Source organism: Asterias rubens, unplaced genomic scaffold (genome assembly GCF_902459465.1).
Source record: "Asterias rubens unplaced genomic scaffold, eAstRub1.3, whole genome shotgun sequence".
NCBI lineage: Eukaryota > Metazoa > Echinodermata > Asteroidea > Forcipulatida > Asteriidae > Asterias > Asterias rubens.
Window position 1 is genome coordinate 57632 of NW_022985718.1, and position 16755 is coordinate 74386.

Here is a 16755-nt window from a genome sequence, read left to right on the forward strand (position 1 = left end):
GGGAAAACTGAGAGTACTTACATTTTCCCCCTCGGGTGTACAAAATGCCAATGACCCAGTCACAGCGTGCAACAATTTTATAATGTAAGTCGTCGGAGTGGTGTTTCTACATGTATATTCGGGTCAAATAAAATGGCTTGGAATGTACAGACAAAAATAACTTTTGTGGGGAATATTGTTGTCACTATGATTGGGCGATATCATGATATTATCAAAAATCGCGATACCAGTTCTAAAACGATTATGATATCGTTTTGATTTTAAAATCAAATCACAGTTTTAATTAAGTATCACGATGTCTTCTCTAATTGAGACGGTCTTGCAACAACAGAGGGCTGTTTCAAAACATATAAAATCCTAGACCCAACCGCAAGATTCCCCAATACATAGATGGATTTTACTATGCGTCATCAACTGCCATATTTGATGAAATGTGCACGCTAAGAGCTGTTTGTATGTACTGTTTTTACATCAAATTTGGCAGAATGACCGAATTCCAGAAGCCCTTTTGACTAGTTAGTATTCAAACCGAGGTCACGCATGAAAAAACGTCGCATATCCCTGCAGATAAATAACAATGGGGATTAGTGTTCTGCGGGTAGACTGCAACTGACCGCAACAAGAGGATGCATTTCGGAGAACCGTCTGAAACAGATTTAAAGGTCCACTGTATTTCAGTTTGGGAAAATTATGCAGTAACACGGCCACTCCAGTGTCAAGTGGTTAAAAGTGCAAATCAAAAAAGGGGACGAGGGACATCTGAAATGCGTACCCCGCCCCCAAAACCGAGTAATCAACTAAGCCTTGGCAACTAGTGTGACACCATTTACACAAAGCCCTCGCAGCATACGGCAAGAAAGTGAGGAAGAACGTAGACTGGTTTGAGGCAAATGCAGCGGAGATGGAGCCGGTTATAGAGGCCAAGCGCACCGCCTTTCTCAATTTCAAAGAGAATCCATCGCCGAGGAATATTGAGGATCTAAGAAAAGCTAGGAGCAAGGTCCAGCAAACTGCACGACGCTGCGCAAACTCTCCTCCACCATACAGGTTGCCTCCGACACAGGTGACATCAGGGGAATGTACGAGGGAATCAAACAAGCCACAGGTCCCTTCATTAGAAAAAAAGCACCTCTCAAATCCAAGTCTGGTGCAGTCATCACCGACAGCAGCAAACAGATGGAAAGATGGGCTGAGCACTACATGAAGTTATATGCAACAGAAAACACAGTGTTGGAGGAGGCTCTGAACGGCATCGCAAGCCTGTGATGAAGGAGCTCGATATGGAACCTACTCAAGAGGAGCTTGGCAAAGCCATTGACAGCCTCAATTGCGGCAAGGCCCCAGGTGCTGATGGGATAACACCTGACGTCATCAAACTTGGGAAACCCTCTCTCCTCCCATATCTCCATGACCTCTTGTGCCTTTGCTGGAATGAAGGAGCCATCCCACAGGACATGCGTGATGTAAAAATCATCACGCTGTCTAAGAACAAGGGCGACCGCAGTGACTGCAACAATTACCGCGGCATCTCTCTGCTCAGCACTGTGGGGAAGGTCGTCGCACGTGTTGCGCTTATCAGGATCCAGCTTCTGGCCAAACGTGTCTACCCTGAGTCACAGTGTGGTTTCAGGGCAGGAAGATCCAAGGTGGACATGATCTTCACCCTTCGACAACTGCAGGAGAAGTGCCGTGAACAGAGGAGACCCCTGTATCTCGCCTTCGTCGACCTCACAAAGGCCTTTGACCTTTTTAGCAGAGATGGTCTCTTCAAGCTACTTTGCAAAGATCGGCTGCCCGCCAAAACTTCCTGACATCTTTTCACGACAACATGCGGGGTTCAGTCTGCTGTGATGGAGACTTCAGAGGCCTTCCCAATCTGCAGCGGAGTGAAGCAGAGCTGTGTTCTTGCACTCAACCCTCTTCGAAATTTTCTTCTCGCTTCTGCTGTCATCCCATGAAGGCGTCTATCTACACTCAAGAGCTGACGGGAAACTCTTCAACCTTGCCTGTCTGAGATCTGTTTCAGTGTTCTTCTCAGGGAAATGCTATTTGCAGACGATGCTGCACTAGCATCCCACACAGAGACAGGGCTCCAGCAGTTGGTGGACAGGCTTTCCTTCGCATGCAAGGAGTTTACCCTCACCATCAGCATCAAGAAGACCCATGTCATGGCCCAAGATGTCGAAAACCCACCCTCCATCTGTATTGGCAACACGACTCTTGACTGTGTGGACTCCTTCACGTACCTCGGGTCAACAGTCTTTAGCAATCTGTCACTTGACGCAGAATTGAGCACCCGTCTTGCCAGAGCCGCCGCAGTGATGGCCATCAGGCTGGCAAAGAGCGTGTGGCTATACGACAGTTATACATGTACATACATGTGCATACATGTGCATACATGTGCATACATGTACATACATGTACATACATGTACATACATGTACATACATGTACATACATGTACATATATGTACATACATGTGCATTTATGTACATACATGTGCATACATGTACATACATGTGCATACATGTACATACATGTGCATACATGTACATACATGTACATACATGTCATACATGTACATACATGTACATACATGTACATACATGTACATACATGTACATACATGTACATACATGTACATGTACATGTACATGTGTGAGTACATGTGTGTACATGTGAGTACATGTTAGTACATGTGCGTACATGTTAGTACATGTGCGTACATGTGCGCACATGTTTGTACATGTGCGTACATGTGCGTACATGTGCGTACATGTGCGCACATGTGCGCACATGTGCGTACATGTGCGTACATGTGCGTACATGTGCATACATGTCCGTACATGTACATACATGTACATACATGTACATGTAGGCTATCACGTAATATTGACCAAGTGCGTATTGTACATGGACAATTTAAAAGGCCGTAGGCGCTATACTATCTTTGGTGCATCCACAATGTGGAATTTAATCCTCTATTTTTACCTTCAAAGATTATAAAGCAGGGATCTTATATCTCCTCGTACGTACTGCGATCGTCGCAAAAGTATTTGTGCACAGCACATTATTAGACGACTCAATAGTGTAGCGATGTATCTTCACACGATTAAAAAAAATGGATAAAAATTCTTGCATTTCTCCAGCTCCGAAAACCCCCCAGTTTAAATGATTAAATCTTAAATATACCTTGCAGATGTTCTTAACATAAATAAACAACTGTTTGTTCTTACTTTCCATGTAGAAAACATCAGTTTTAAAGTTATAAAATCCCAAGTCAGCGTCGCTCAGAATAAACAAATCCACAAACGTGTGTGACTATGTCCAAACAACCTTGTAGTCTGGTTCGTCCAATGCCTGAGGGGGAGAAAGCCACAGTCTCAGAGAAACGTGTTACTATTGGCTATTAAATTTCCATTTAGCGCGTAACAAATTTTTTCATTGGTCGATTTTGCCCTACTGCCAGAGCGGTTTGGAAAAGTATTCAACATCACGGAAGAAAACGTTAGGCGCCGGCGGTGATCTCTATAGGGTGCGTTCGTTTAGCTTCCCTGGGTCGACCCCGGTCTGCCCCCATACATGTAAGTGCCCTGCTTGTGGAGTGTGGAATTCCTGTGGAATTCAACACGGTTGTGTCGTTTCAGACGTCGGGTTGCAAGTCTACAAAACCCTGACCCGAACTCCCACTTACGAGTTGTCTGATTTGAGGTAGTTTTGGTGGCAACCAAGTGTCAACCACTCGTCGATGTTGTTACAAGACTTCCTATAAATCTTTCTGAAAGGTGACTCATTGGACAGTTTTTCGCAGATGGTTCTCCGGATTGGTTCACTCATTGCCTTTTACCCGCCCACCCGATCGATGCGCCCGTTTTGGTCGGGTTACTTTCGTGTTGTACCCTAAGCATGGTTCTCCGGATTAGTTTATTCATTGCCACGCAGGGTCGAGGAGGCTGGGTGCAGGTGCCAGGACAAAACCGAAAGAAATTTCACGAATTTGCATTGAGTGAAGTATAACTCACTGTGCTGACCACCACATTCCAGAGTGACTCAGCCTCAGATGACCTATGCTTGCATGCCCCCTCAAGTTGAATGGTACAGATGGTGTACATACACCATTTTGTACAGGGGTGTTTTCATTCCGCGTGTTAAATAATAAGGCTTTAGGCCCCTATGACTGTATGATATAAATGCAAACAATTTATGAGGAAGGGAGAAAAATGGACTGTTACTCATTTGTTTATTGTAAATAAGTCACTCAGTGTAGGCCTACCCAACTTTCCAGCATATTAAACGCAACAAATACGTGTGACATTCAACCCAGCTGTACCAGTGGTACAGTCCATGTCATCATCACACACACACAGAACGTACAGTATACACACAGATATTGCAACTTTTTCAACAGTGATGCAAAAAGTAATCTTGCTAGATTTGGCGAGCTGCAGAGCAGTGCGAGCCTATGTAATACCAATTTCCGTCCGGCATCCGTCCTTCCGGCCGTCTGAAAATGTTAAAGTTTTTGGTTCAAGTTTAAGTCTTTGAGTTGAGTTGTTTTTGGTATATATACAAGCCAGATACAAGTAAGATTGTTATACAATTGCCAGTCATTTCAGTAATTTTCAGTTGTTTTTTTTCAAATAATATTGAAGTTTTTGGAATAAATTTTTTTTAAAGTTTTTGGAATAATAAAAATGTTCAAGTTTTTTTTCAGGCTCGAACACTGACATCTGGATTTAAAAGAAACAAACTCAAATTAAAATCTTAAAGTTTGAAATAATTTGTTAAAACAAAAATCAAACTCTCTGTCACTGGTTCCAGTTGAATGAGCTAAAACAACGAAGAGCATAAATGATCATAACTCCTGATTGCAATGTTGTACTGACTTAACACTTCAGTCAAACATTGCTTTTACATGTAGATTCATATGAAAAGATAAAACTCAAAGACCTAATCACTGGTTTCAGGTGAATGATATAAAACAATGAAACATTAAATAGACTTAACTCCTTATTTCAATGATGAACTGACTTCAAACTATTGCTTTTTACATATAGATTCATAAGAAAAGATAAACCTCCCTTTGTGCATCACTGGTTCCAGTTGAGTGAGCTGAAACAATGACAGCCTGAAATGGTCATAACTCCTGATTGCAATGATGTTCTGACAATGTTGCTTCTTACATATAAATTAATATGAAGAGATAAAACTTAAAGAATTAATCACTGGTTTCAGTTGAATGAGCTAAAACAATGAACACATTGAATAGACATAACTCCATATTTCCATGATGTACTCACTTGAAATCTAAATCAAATATTACTTTTTACATAAAGATGCATATATGAAAGGATAAAACTCAACGAGTGCATCACTGAAGAGTGCAAAGTTTTAATCAAATAATTATTGCTGCTTATATGCATATAATATGAAAAGATAAAACTCAACGATCACTGGTTCCAGTTGAATGAGCTAAATCAATGAAAACCTTAAATGTCATAACCTCATACTTGTCAACATCCCCACCCCTTTGACCTTCTGTTGATCAAAATGATTGGTTTTTCTGTCAGTCATTGGTTATATCTGGTGATCAGCAGCTCGCCATGGCAGCTTCGCTGTTCTAGTGAAACTATGGACACTATCTTTTAGAACAAATTGTTCACAAGAAGAGAGTGTTTACATTACTGATTCTTTTCATATAAGTTTTGCCAGTCAAACTCAAATGAGTAAATGAAAACCGTTTTAGAATAGTCTGTTCATGGAGCTAGTGTTGCAGTTTCAGAGTTTACCCCATCACCAAAATTTGTGAAACTTAAACAGACATGTACGTCAACGGCTGTTTTGAAGCTGTTAAAAAGAACTTTGCATTTGGTCAAAGTTGTGAAGCAAAACATCATTAAGTTTCCTTTTGAATAAGTCCATTCACAAAATTTGTTAGAGCAGTGTGTTGGTCAGGACTCAGAATGTACATTTTGCCAAATCCGTTTCGTAGCCTACTTTGGAACTGGCCCCGTCGGGTTGTTATACTGAGAATCGGGTACATTTTTAGGAATTTTTCTATTTCTACCAAACTGGACGTAACAACAGGCCTGCGTAACAAACCCTAAAAATATTTTGGCAAAATGCTTTCTGAAAGTGAAATGAGTAGACCAATTTACCTTTTAATTTAGTTTGTACGATATGAACTAGGGTTCCAGGGATAAGGATGATAAAATTGATCAAAGTTCTGAAGCAAAACGACATTTTAATAAGTCCATTTACAAAATTTGTTAGAGCAGTGTGTTGGTCTGAACTCAACATGTTGTATCAGGGAATTTGTACATGATCAACGAACAGGCCATGCGCCCTCGCGGATGTATTAGGGAGGTTTAGCTGCACATTCCGCGAGCAACGTGAACATGAACGGTCAGAAATTGTGTTGTTGAAATTTTGCGAGCATGCATTAAGCCCAAAGTGACAATAAACAGTACAATTTTTAGACGTTCATGTTCACGTTAAGTGCTCCCGTAACGCTTAGCCTATTGTCCAGAAAGTTTACAAGACAAATTCAGATGAGAATAAACTAAAAAGAGGCTGACGCTCTTACCCCCCCCCCCCCAAAAAAAAAAAAAGCGGTGGTAAAAAAAAACCCACCGTTTCAGGCGACGAGCGTGGACTATGAAAATAGACCACCTGGGATTTGGAATGTTTTACGGGTGAGTCACCTTGTTTGCGCCGGGGACCATTTGCCTAAACTTATTCCAGTATTTTGCTTTACTTTCTGAAATTAGACCATGACAAACAAAAACTCTTTGAAAGGAATACAAAAGCAGAGATTTTATTATGCTGATGTTTCTCTGGTGGTTGAGTGGCTCAATGTTATAGAGCTGCTTATAATAAATAGGCAAAACATTTTGCCTTAAAAAATTGCAGATGAGCAGAATACCTTGATTCACAACTTCTACATGTATTTGCTGTGTTTAGCTGCTTTTTGTGTTTAAAAAGCTATGTTTGGTCCTGGGCCAATGGCTTTTAAAGGAAAGAATCACAGCGCTTACGTAATCATGGAATTGTGCTTACGCTAAGCGTATTTAACAGCTTAGCAGGGAATGTGTTCTTGAGCGTCACAATTCGCAACAAAAAATCTGCTACAGTTGACTAATTGTGCTGAACTCCTGCGAAACTTTCACTGCGAAATCAACAGTGACTTAAAAATTTGATTTGCATTTGCAGGATAATACCCATGCTTTACTTGTAAAAAAGTAGGCCAGGACGACTAGTGTGCTTAAGTGTTAAAGTCGCAACTACAAAATTACTATTTGAGTCACGGCTACTATTTTTCTCTACTCCGTTATAATCGTTGGCTACAAAAATTGTCCCGACTACCTGTCTGGTGAAACAGTTGTGTTGCTTCTTACTATTCGCAACATATATAATGTTGCGCTTGCAACACATTGCAGCACAAGTCTTGAGAATCCGTAGTTTATCTCGACAAGTGTCGTAGTTGGATTTGAGGTGCGACTAGTCGAGTAGTAAATTTCACTAGTCACCCAGGCCTAGCAGAGTTTGGTGGTTAAGAGTTCAGTAAAATGCACTCGTACTAGACCAAACATCAAACCACCAACCAAATACAAGGATTTTATCCTTAAGTAGTTTGTCACATGACAATGGACTCTAAAAATACTGTCATGAACTCAAGAAACCAACCAAATCAAACAATCCTGAGTCAAATACAAGTTTTTACATTTATTCAACTTTAGGGACCACTCATCTTATATAACGCCCTCTATTGACGAGTGACAGTGAAAATCTTTGCAGCACCATATCTCAAAAAATACAGGACCAATTTTTAAACTGTCTGTAGTTAAAGACTCCTTGGGGCATGGGCATTACTTTTGAAAAGCTGTGACCTCAAGTTGACCTCTACTTCAGGGTCAACCGGAAGTGGGACCATATCTCAAGTACTATACAAGCGATTTTCAAACTTTTTTTAGTTTTAGACCCCTAAGGCATTGAAAATAAACTTAAAAAACCGTGACCTCAAGTTGACCTCTACTTCCGGAAGTGGGACCATATCTCAAGAAGTACACGGCTGATTTTTAGACTGTATGTAGTTATAGACTCCTTGGGGATTCGAGAAACATTTTGAAACACCGTGACCTCAAGTTGACCTCTACTTCCGGGTCAACCCAAAATGTGACAATATCGACTTTCAAACTTTTTCAGTTAGAGACTCCTTGGGCATTGGAGATTTGCCTTAGGGTACCATGACCCCATGTCGACCTCACTTCCGGTCAACCTGAAGTGGCACCATAGCTCAAGACACTTTTCAACATGTTCAAACTTGTTTTCAGTTATAGACTCCTTGGTCATTTTAGCACATAATCCAAGTTAAAGAACACGGAACAGCTTTGTGTTTGTTTACAAACACCTAAAGTCTAGTTATTGTTATTAGCTGTTCCAATCCAGTCGGAACAGCTATTGTTTTCGTCGAGATTTTTATTATTTTTATTATTATTTTTATTATTATTATTCTTTGTTTCTCGCAAAAACCCCATTGCATTTGTACATGTGTTTTCTTTAAGCCTAATCTCCTAAACCATAATACGAAAGAGTGAGTTTATTTACTATACCAAATTAAAGTTTAGAACATAAGCTTTACTCATAATGTTCAAAAAAAAAATTTATTTTAATTAATTAACCACGTAATCTTCATTTGAATATAACTGGATGCAGTCGCTCCATGTTATTGTTAAATACTCTCTTTGGTAAATGCCATACAGTATGTACCTATCATGAGTTGTGACTTCTTGAGATGAGTCTACGCATTTGAATATAACTGGATGCAGTCGCTTCCATGTTATTGTTAAACATTCTCTATGGTAAATGCAATTCAGTATGTACCTATCATGAGTTATGACTTCTGGAGAGGAGTCTACTCAAGTCTCCTTTTCTTGTTTTTCTACTTACGCTCTGGACCACAGCGAAGTGTCTTTTTATTCGTTTCCTAACCGAGTTCTGGACCAATATACTTTGCACACGAATGTGTAGGGTTTTCGTTTAACGAACGTGCGTATATAAATAGGGGTTTTTGATGACGACGACATACCATGGTGTCCACAGAATTACACTAAACTTAAACAGTTTGAAGATAATGACAGTTGAAAGCTTCCCTTAAAATATTACTTGCTGTGGTGTTGTAGTTTTTGAGAAATGAGTGAAAACAATGTCAACGTATTTAGACTCTGAGGTGGTGTCGTCCGTTTAGGACCGGGTTCGTTTCAGGCGACGAGCGTGGACGACAAAAGTAGACCTGGGGGTTTGGAATAATTTACGAGTGAAGTCACCGGGGACCAGTTGCCTAAACTAATTCCAGTATTTCTCTTTACTTTCGGAAATTAGACCATGACAAACTAAAACTCTTTGACAGGAATACAAAAGCACAGACTTTACTATGCTGACGTTTCTCTGGTGGTTGAGTGGCTCAATGTTAAAGAGCTGCTAATAATTAAAAGGCAAAAGATTTTGCTTTATAAAAATGCAGAAATTGAGCAGAATACCTGGATTCACAACTTGTAGTTTGTACATGAGGATTAGTGCTGTGTTTAGCTGCTTTTTGTGTTTAGTTTGGTCTGGTCCTGGGCTAATGGCTTTTAAAGGAAAGAATAATACTAATAATAGCGGGATTTATATAGCGCCATTCCATCTAGATCATGGCGCTAGCAAGCAAAGCAGATAAAGATAAATAATGGTCATACTGGAAACAGGTGAGTTTTTATATATTTTTTAAAAGTCGAAACCGTGTCAAGTGTTCGGAGGTGCCGGGGTAAATTGTTCCAGAGCTTAGGACCAGAGATTGAGAAGGCTTTGTCGAAAAAGGAGTTTCTGGACCTAGACACTGACAGCCATGTTTCGTCATAACAGGAACGTAAACCAGGACGACCAGGTACATATGGACAGATGAAATGATTGAGGTATTGGGGAGCTGTGTTGTGAATACATTTGAAGATGTGAAGAGCAATCTTAAAGATGATTCTTTGCCGGACAGGAAGCCAGTGTAGTTGGGAAAGAAGAGGCGAAGCCGATACACGCCTATCGACGGAAAACAGAAGGCGAGCGGCACGGTTTTGCAGTCGTTGGAGTTTATCTAGATTTTGTTCAGTGACACTGTACAGAAGAGAGTTACCGTAATCAAGACGCGACAAGACTAGCGCACGTATGACTTGATGACAGGATTCGAAGTCGAGAAATCTGCGGATACGTGAGATATTGCGAAGTTGAAAGTGAACACTACGACTGAGGTTAATAATGTGGCTAGACATAGACATGCTCGCGTCGAAGAAAACTCCAAGATTCCGAACGGACTGTGAAGGTGTTATCTTGGCCTCACCAAGGACCAGGGCAATAGGAGGTAATGTGCGAAGTGTGTGAGTGGAGGCTGCTATAAGAAATTCAGTCTTGGTGTTGTTCAGCTTGAGCTTATTTTGAGTCATCCAGCGTTTCAAGTCTATAATGCAGGCAGATAACTTGTTGAGTGTAGCTTGTATTGAATCTGTGCTCTTGGGGTTAAAGGGGCAGTAGATTTGAGTGTCATCAGCGTATATATGAAAATGAAGACCATGTTTGCGAATGATATCACCAATAGGCTTGATGTATATGGTGAATAATAGAGGACCAATGACAGATCCTTGGGGTACCCCATAGTCAAGTGATTGTATGCGAGATAGCTCGCCGTCAATTGAAACTCTGCATGATCTGTTGGTGAAGTAGCTGCTGAACCAGAAAATAGCATTTGTAGATAGGCCGATTGATTGGATTAGCCTCTGTAAAAAAATGTGATGGTCCAAAGTATCAAAAGCGGCACTAAGATCCAGGAGAACAAGAAACACTCCTTTGTTTTCACTAAGTGCCAGCATTATATCATTTTTTATTGCAAGTAGAGCAGTCTCTGTGCTGTGACCAGATCTATATGCAGATTGGTGTGATTCCCATAGATTAAGATCATCCAAGTGTGATGTGATGCGAGATACAACTACCTTCTCAATAACTTTGGAAAGAAAAGGTAGATTGGATACTGGACGATAGTTGGCTAGTACATTGTTGTCGAGTGAAGGCTCGATAGCGTGTTTAAGTGAGTCAGGAAACGTACCAGTACAAATCGAAGTGTTGACTAAATGGGTGATGACTGGGAGAAATGAGTCTACGGTGGCCTTTAAAAGCCATGTTGGAATAAGGTCAAGAATGCAAGATTTGTTAGCTGAAGAGCAGATGATTTGACGAATCTCGTCCTCAGATGATTCTTCAAAGTCCAGAGCTGGGGCCGAAAATTCAATCACAGGAATGGGAAAATGATTGTGATCATCTTGGTCAATCTGGTTATCAAGATTGTTGCGGATCGTTGCTATTTTGTCATAGAAGAAGTCAGAGAAATTATTCGACAAAATCAAGTTGGATTCACATGTAGGACGAGGTTTTGTATTCTTGTTGAAAAGGGTGCCAACGGTTCGAAAAACGCTCTTGGTGTTGGCATTATTCAGTTCATTGGCGAAGTAGGCACGTTTCGCGGCTTCAATGAGGTGATTGACGTGTTTCAGCTGGTCCATAAATGTTGTGAAGTCGGAATCAAGATGACTTTTCGCCACATCCGTTCACGCCGGCGACGAACTTTACGAGCCGCATGGATTTCAGCGTTGTACCACAGCTGGCGAAGACGGACTTTACGGCGACGGGGCTTTACGGCTGGCGAAGACGGACTTTACGGCGACGGGACTTTACGGCGACGGGACTTTACGGCGACGGGAAAAATCGCAGCGCCTCTGTAATCAGAGATTTGTGCTTACGCTAAGCATATTTAACAGCTAAGCATGCAGGGAATGTGTTCTTGAGCATCACAATTCATTCGCAATAAAAATTGCTTTAATTGACTAATAATGTGCTCAACTCCTGCGAAACATTCACTGCTAAAACAGTTACTTAAAAATTAGGTTTGCTTTCGCAGGATAACCTTGCTTTTCTTGTGCAAAAGTTGGCTAGGGCGACTAGTGCGCTTTAGTGTTAAAGTCGCGACTAAAAATTAGTATTAGAGTCGCAACTACTGTTTTTCTCTACTCTGTTAAAATTGTGCCTACACATTGACTACAAAAATGGTCCCGACTACCTGTTTGGTGAAATAGTTGTCCTGCTTACTACTAATCGCAACATAATTAATGTGTCGCTTTCGGCACATTGCGGCACAAATCTTGAGAATCCGTTATATATCTTGACAAGTGTTGTAGGTGCGACTAGTTGAGTAGTAAATTTCACTAGACTAGTTGAATAGCAAATTTCACTAGTCACCCAGGCCTATCATGATGGGAACTTGCATAATGAAAAATCCTGTGCGAATGGGCCCAATGTCATGCTCTGCTCTAGAGGCAAAGATTCATTGCTTTGTAGAAGCAGTGAATTCTGCCCTTACGTCAAGCAAAATAGACTGCTTAGCTGGGATTTCTTTCGTTTTTGTGCTTCTATCCAAGCTCGCACATCATATTCCGTGCTTGCACTGTAAGCGGAATATGGTGAACGTAAGCGCAGGGTTTGGTGGCCGTTTGGAAATCCACTCGTGCTATATCAAACATCAAACCACTGACCAAAAACAAGGATTATATCCTTAATGTAGTTTGTGACATGACATTGGACTCTAAAAATACTGCATTAAACTCAAGAAACCAACAAATCAAACAATCCTGAGTCAATTATTAATTTAATTTACATTTATTAAACATTTTAACTGAACTTTTTGAGATAAACATTTCAACTGAACATTTGACTAGTAATAACAAAGAGATGTTGATAGTCTAGTACAGACCACTCATCTTGCATACCGCCCTCTATTGACGGTAAAAATATTTAATGGAAGACAACTATAGCATTAATAATTTTGTAAAAGCTTTTTGTTTCAGCCTATCCTCCAAACCATAATTTGAAAAGAGTTATATTATATATCAAATTAAAGACTAGGACCTAAGCTTAATTCCTCATGTAATTTTGTTTTTAAATTCTTGATTAATTAACCACATGACCCTCATTTGCATATTTAATTGGGAAATCTTTGTAACACCATATCTCAAGAAGTACCGGGCCGATTTTTAACCTGTTTCTAAAGCCATTGGACCCCTTCGGTAAACACTATTGTCCAAGGCCCACACTTCGTGTATCACAACTTCTATATCAAATAACAAACCTGTGAAAATTTAGGCTCAATCGGTCATCGGAGTCTGGAGAAAATAACGGGAAAACCCAACCTTGTACACGCGCGTTTTGCCGTGTCATGACATGTGTTTAAAATAAATCCGAAATTCTCGCTACCGAGAATTGATATTGTTTTACTGTTTTCTCAAAAAGTAAAGCATTTCATGGAATAATATTTCAAGGGAAGTCTTTCACCACTACCTTCAGTAAACCCTGTAAGTTATTTGTAAATCTGTGAACTTTTTTTTTTTTTCTGTACCGAAAGGGTCCAATGGCTTTAAACTGAACATTTGACTAGTAAAAAGGAGATGTTGATAGTAAGACCACTCATCTTACATACCGCCCTCTATTGACCAGTAAAAATATTTAATGGAAGACAAACAAACCATAAATCTGTACACGTTTTTTGTTTCAGCCTATTCTCCTAAACCATAATGTCATGAGAGTTAAATCATATATGAAATTAAAGATAAGAACTAAGGTTAGTTCTTCATGCAATTTTGATTTTAAATTCTTAATTAATTAACCACGTGACCCTCGTTTGCATATTAAATTTGGAAATCTTTGTAACACCATATCTCAAGAAGTACCAGGCCGATTTTTAATGTGTTTGTAGTTTAAGACTCCTTGGGGATAGGAAAACAAAAACAAACTAGACATTAGGTGTTTGTGAACAAACACAAAGCTGTTCCGTGTCCTTTTCTTGGATTATGTGCTAAAATGACCAAGGAGTCTATAACTGAAAAAAAGTTTGAAAATGTTGAATAGTGTCTTGAGTTAAGGTGCCACTTCCGGTTGACCCGGAAGTAGAGGTCGACATGGGGTCACGGTAACCTAATGCTAATCTCCAATGCCCAAGGAGTCTTTAACTAAAAATGTTTGAAAAATCATTATTGTCCCACTTCGGGTTGACCCGGAATTAGAGGTCAACTTGAGGTCACGGTTTTTTTAAATTAATTTCCAATCCCCAAGGAGTCTTAAACTACAAACAGTCTAAAAATCGGACGTGTACTTCTTGAGATATGGTCCCACTTCCGGTTGACCCGGAAGTAGAGGTCAACTTGAGGTCACGGTTTTTCAGTAACTCCTAAGGGGTCTAAAACTGGAAACAGTCGAAAAATGGGCCGTTTACTTCTTGAGATATGGTCCCACTTCCGGTTGACCTGGGAGTAGAGGTCAACTTGTGGTCACGGTTTTTCAAAATTAATCTCCAATCCCCAATGAGTCTATAACTCATGACCAAACAAGTTTAATGCAACAGCAGCTTGATTGTTTGCATTGCTGGTCATTAAAAAATCACATGCGACTCAACCCCAAAAAATTTCAAGTCATGATTTCTTGCTCCCAAAGACACCAACCTGTTAAGCCCATTTTTCAAATTGGTAATAATGTCATCAATCAAACGAACTGTGTAAAGCTTCTTGGCATTCATATACAAGAAAACCTTAAATGGGATACTCAGGTTGATTACATGTGTAAAGCCTTCAACAAAAAACTGTACTTCTTACGTCAACTTAAACGATGTAACATTCCTGTTAATGACTTGAGAGCAGTGTATTTGCAATATGTTCGTCCAACTCTTGAATACGCCTCACCTGCCTGGTTTTGTGGTCTTACCAAAGTCCAAAGAGAGTGCCTCGAGAAAATGTAACGAAAGGCATTCCGTATCATACTTACCTTGGATTTTTGTAAATTTAAACCTTATGCTGATATTTGTGTGGTGCTTAACATTCAGCCCCTCACTGAAAGACTTGAACAGCTCTCACTGAATTTTGGTAATTCGCTCCTGTCCTCAAGCAAGCATAGAGAGTGGCTGCCTCCTGCAAGGAATAATAACCTTAGGAATTCCGACTCTTTGTCTAGTATTAGGTGCAGAACAAACCGATACAGGTCTAGCCCCATTCCCTACCTCACCAATATTTTGAACATGTAACACATTTTGGCAGGCCTCATATTTTTACCACCAATTTTATTCCCAGTTTTTATTTTCTTGTTTGCGTGTTTGTTTTGTCTTTTTACCATTTTGTGCGTGTGTGTTTGGTTTTTTGTTTGTGTGTTTTCAATGTGTTTGTTTGTCTGGTGGAGTGTCTGTTTGTCTGGTGGAGTGTTTGTTTGTTTGTTTGTTTGTTTGTTTGTTTGTTTGTTTGCTTGTTTGTTTGCTTGTTTGTTTGCTTGTTTGTTTGTTTGTTTGTTCGTTCGTTCGTTCGTTCGTTCGTTTGTTTGTTTGTTTGTTTGTTTGTTTGTTTGTTTGTTGGGGTGTTTGATTGGTTGTTTGTTCGTTTGTTTGTTTGTTGGGGTGTTTGTTGTGGTGTCTGTTGGCGGGGGGGTGTGTTTGTCGGGCTGCTGTTGGGGTTTGTTAGTTAAGTGTGCTTGTTAAATATTTATTGTTTTTGTTTTATCTAATTTTAGTTCTCATGACGTCTCTTTTGACTTTGCTCTTAATTTTTCAATTTTTCTTGTGTATAAATTTTCTCTCTGCTTTTTAAAATGTTTATATTCATGTAATAATATAAATCTGTATTTTAATTCAGTCTCTGGACTGCGACAAGCAGATGTTTTTACAATAAACCAGTAATAATAAAAAAAATAATAACTACAAACAGTATATAAATCGGCCCTGTGCTTCTTAAGTGATGGTCCCACTTCCGGTTGACCCGGAAGAAGAGGTCAACTTGAGGTCACGGTTTTTCAAAGTTTATTTTCAACGCCTAAGGGGTCTAAAACTGAAAAAATAGTGAAAATCGGTTGTATAGTACTTGAGATAAGGTCATACAACCGGTTGACCCGAAAGTAGCGGTCAACTTGAGGTCACGGTTTTTCAAAATTAATCTCCAATCCTCAAGGAGTCTATCACTACAAACAGTCTAAAATTCGGCTGTGTATTTCTTGAGATATGGTCCCACTTCCTGTTGACCCGGAAGTAGAGGTCAACTTGAGGTCACGGTTTTTCAGAGTTGATTTATAACGCCTAAGGGGTCTAAAGAAAGACGAAACTAAAGAAAGTTGGAAAATCAGTTGTATAGTACTTGAGATATGGTCCCACTTCCAGTTGACCCGGAAGTAGAGGTCAACTTGAGGTCACGGTTTTGTAAAATTAATCTCCAATCCCCAAGGAGTCTTTAACTACAAAAAGTCTAAAAAACGGCAGTTTACTTCTTGAGATATGGTGCTACAAAGATTTCCCAATTAAATATGCAAATATGGGCCACGTGGGTAATTAATTACGATATTTAACATTTTTGGGGGTCGGTGGTTTGATGTTTGATCTAGTACGATTTGATTTCACAGAACTCTTAACCACCAAACTCTGCGCTTATGATCACCATTTTCCGCTTACAACATCATCGTGTCATGCATGCACATGTTATGTTGGGCTAACAAGTGAGAAAAAGAAAAGGCAACACTATCGATATAAAAGTAAGAATCTAACTTAAATATTGCAAAAAGAAATATTTTTTTTAGTTTTGGGGGATAACAAAAATAATTATACCAGTGGCGGATTCGTACTCGCACATGTTAGTGTTGAAAGTGCGACTGTTAACCAC

At 39.8% G+C, this 16755-nt stretch overlaps 1 protein-coding gene across 2 annotated transcripts in view; it reads left to right on the forward strand.

Annotated features, from left to right (window-relative positions):
- The window catches only part of LOC117306342 (calcium channel flower homolog), an 88312-nt gene that overhangs the window by 43807 nt on the left and 27750 nt on the right, over window positions 1–16755 (forward strand). The gene's annotated exons all lie outside the window — the stretch shown is intronic.